This window comes from Crinia signifera, chromosome 7, assembly GCF_055691185.1.
Source record: "Crinia signifera chromosome 7, ASM5569118v1, whole genome shotgun sequence".
Taxonomy (NCBI): domain Eukaryota; kingdom Metazoa; phylum Chordata; class Amphibia; order Anura; family Myobatrachidae; genus Crinia; species Crinia signifera.
The window spans coordinates 49,576,644-49,579,791 of NC_139223.1; the positions used below are offsets into that span (position 1 = coordinate 49,576,644).

General features: G+C 43.3%; 1 pseudogene; it reads left to right on the top strand.

Moving 5' to 3' along the window:
- Window positions 1-1,246: 1,246 nt before the first annotated feature.
- LOC146024956 (5S ribosomal RNA) lies at window positions 1,247-1,365 on the top strand (annotated as a pseudogene).
- The last annotated feature ends 1,783 nt before the right edge of the window (window positions 1,366-3,148 follow it).

Genomic DNA, 3,148 nt, shown 5'->3' on the forward strand with positions numbered 1-3,148 from the left:
AGGATCCTCCCGGGCCCCACCTACTGACTCCCAGTGTTGTTATTCCTCTGACTCTGATCGTTCTGTTACCCGCCTGACCTCACAAAACAAAAGATAGGCAACAAATACGCCCAGATCATCCAAAATGAAACCAGCTGATATTGCCGCAGTCATAGGTCCAATGCTGGATGAGAAACTAGCTGGTCTCAAGTCTTCTATAGATTCTACCCTTGCTCAGCTCACCCAGCACTCCCAACGCCTGGACACTGCAGAACAGAGAATCTCCTCCCTCGAGGATGACCTGCAAGCTGCTCAAACCACAGTGGCATCGCATTCCAAGGAAATCCATGCCCTATCCGATAAATAAGACTATTTGGAAAATCGTAATCGTCGTAATAATTTGCGGGTGGTGGGCATACCGGAGTCAATCCGGGATCATGAACTCATGGATCTCCTGGCTTTCTGGTTACCAGAACAGCTGGCGTTGGACCTCAAAGGATCACCACTGGCGATTGAAAGGGCACACAGAATTGGCCCTGACAGACCTAACCCTACTGGTAGACCCCGCCCAGTCATCATGCGTATTCTGAACTACGCCGACAAGGTTAAAGTCTTGGAACACTACAGAAGAACCGACAGCATTACTTACAAGGGGGACTGTCTTCTCATCTTCCAAGACTTTTCTAATCTGGTGGCTTCTAGACACAGGGACTTTGCTCCTATTTGCAAGCATCTTATTGATTCTAAAATGAAGTTCTCTTTGCTTTACCCGGCTCGCCTTCATGTGTTTGGGGATGGCCAGGGCTCATTTCTCTATTCCTGAAACTTGAATGTGGTGTCTGGTGTCCCTGGGCGCTTGGAGGCCTACTAATGTTTGCTCTTGCATTTGGTTATTACTGAATATTTGCTGCAACATGTGTTTTTTCTTGCTGAATAGTTGTATTGTCTTAGCCGCAAAGTATCTGATAGGCTTCGATTCATGGTTTCATTGTTCTATTTGTTAATTTTAGTATTGCTCTATGTACCTGCCCGTTTTCTTGCCATATATGACTTACCACACTGTTTAGGCCCAATTCCAACTGGCAGATAAACAGTGTTGAGCCTCTTTAGTAGTTTAATTTGAGACCACCTTCTAATATCATGTCCTGTAGGTCTTTTTACATTACCAACACATGATTTTTTTCAGTAAGCCAATACAGTTAGGAAACTTTTTTATTAGCTTACCTGTAGATAGAAGTAGAAGAGGGCAAAAAAGTGCATGTGTCTCACATACAGCCATACTGCACTGGATAGGCCCAATCTTGTCTGGTCTTGGAAGCTAAGCAGTGTTGGGCCTGGTTAGTACTTGGGTGGGAGACCACATGGGAACACCAGGTGCTGTAGGTTTTTTTGGGCTAGGAGATAGCACCCACCGGTGAGCGCTAATTCATGCTGCAGACGGCTGAATATTGTTACTATGCCCCACCAACTATTTTCACAACCTTTTTTAACCCTTTCAGGTCCATCATCTAGTCAGGCTCAACAGCCATAGCGCGCTAGTAGTAGAGCCAGTGGTGAGCCACTTTACAATAAGAATATTAACATCAGTCAATGTAGACAATTTTTGAATAATAAAAAAAATTACAATTAATTTAAACATATAAAGCAGACTGAATTGAAAAAAATAAATTGGACTGTTAAGGGGGAGGGGCACCAAATTTCAATTTGCATCCAGGAAACTGGGATTAATTTCCGCCTCTGCTTGCGGGTGCTAGAAAGATAAAGCTTTATGGACTCCACCAGGAAATATGCTTTCTTCTAGGGAACCGGGATTATCAGCGAACAGTTTGTAGTCAGCCTAAATGCTACCATGACAGGGAGACAGTAACCGCTATAGTGGTTCTGCATAAGATGTATAAAGTCTAGAATGGGGACGTTGTCTGCAGCAACCAAACACCTATCTATCAATCAAATATCAACTACATTCCATAAAATGATAGGTAGAAGTTTGGTTGCTATGGGCAATTTCTGCACTCTAGGAGGTTCTATACAAAGTCCCCAAATTCTGGTTATAGCCCTGTCTCTGTACCTAATACAGGTTCTCCATTATACATATATCAAAGAGAATGAGCTGCAAATAGCAACGAATGAGTATAAACGCTCAGCCTGTGCTCCACAAAAAAGAGACATAATTGCTGCAGGGGGGAAGGCAGGTAGGGTAGGTGCCAGCTTAAAGCAAGAGGGAAGATAAGGTGAAGAACAAAAGGTAAATGGCCCCTCCCCAGTGGATAGGCCATACTTAAGGAAGGGGGAGGATGGGGGTCATTACACTCAGAAGCAACCCCAGCAAGGATCATCCAGCAGCAAGAAATGGAACCAGAAATTATGCTAAGTATCTATTTATTTACAAGTATTCCTTCTTATTATTTTACTTAATCTCCTATTCGGCACCCTGCCACCCTCTATAGTCGCCCGTCACAAACTCCCAATGTATGTTATGAATTCAATAGTCAATGCAGCATACACAGGTTCTGGTTCTGCCTGGTCACAGTGGTTCTTGTTCTGCCTGGTCACAGAGGTTCTGGTTCTGCCTGGTCACAGTGGGCATTATTGCCATTGCTGCTCTCTTATTAAGCATCTGTCCTCTCTCAGTAATACCACATACTGTTTGGGCAACTTTCCCCTAAGGAATAAAGGCACCTTATAGGGTTTGTACACCAATTACCTAACAGTACAGTTGGGATTCAGGGCAGGAGTAGTTCAATGCTGCTTAATAGGAGGTTACTACAAGGGACAAGGCCAAAATATAAGTACTTTATATATATAAGGGATTTAAGATTATACTCCCTGCAACCTTTAGCAAAGCAGCAGAGAATTAGGCCCAATGGAGACAAGCAAGTTTAAAACAAGTCTCATGACCCCCCCCCCCCACCCCCCTTAATGAAATTACTGAGGGCTTGTTTACATGACATAGCAGGGGGGATTTTCTTTGATAGAGATGATATCGCCTTTCACCCTGCATCTACTGCTCCCAACATGAACCATGAACCAGGCTGCCTAGCAATGGAAAACAAATGCATAGTTTTGTACAGATAAATGTTGGAAGAACTGAATTGTTTTTTCAGTAACATAATATAATATTGCGTAGCAGCGTTATTAAGATATGGCTAATCAATAATGTAAGAGGCAG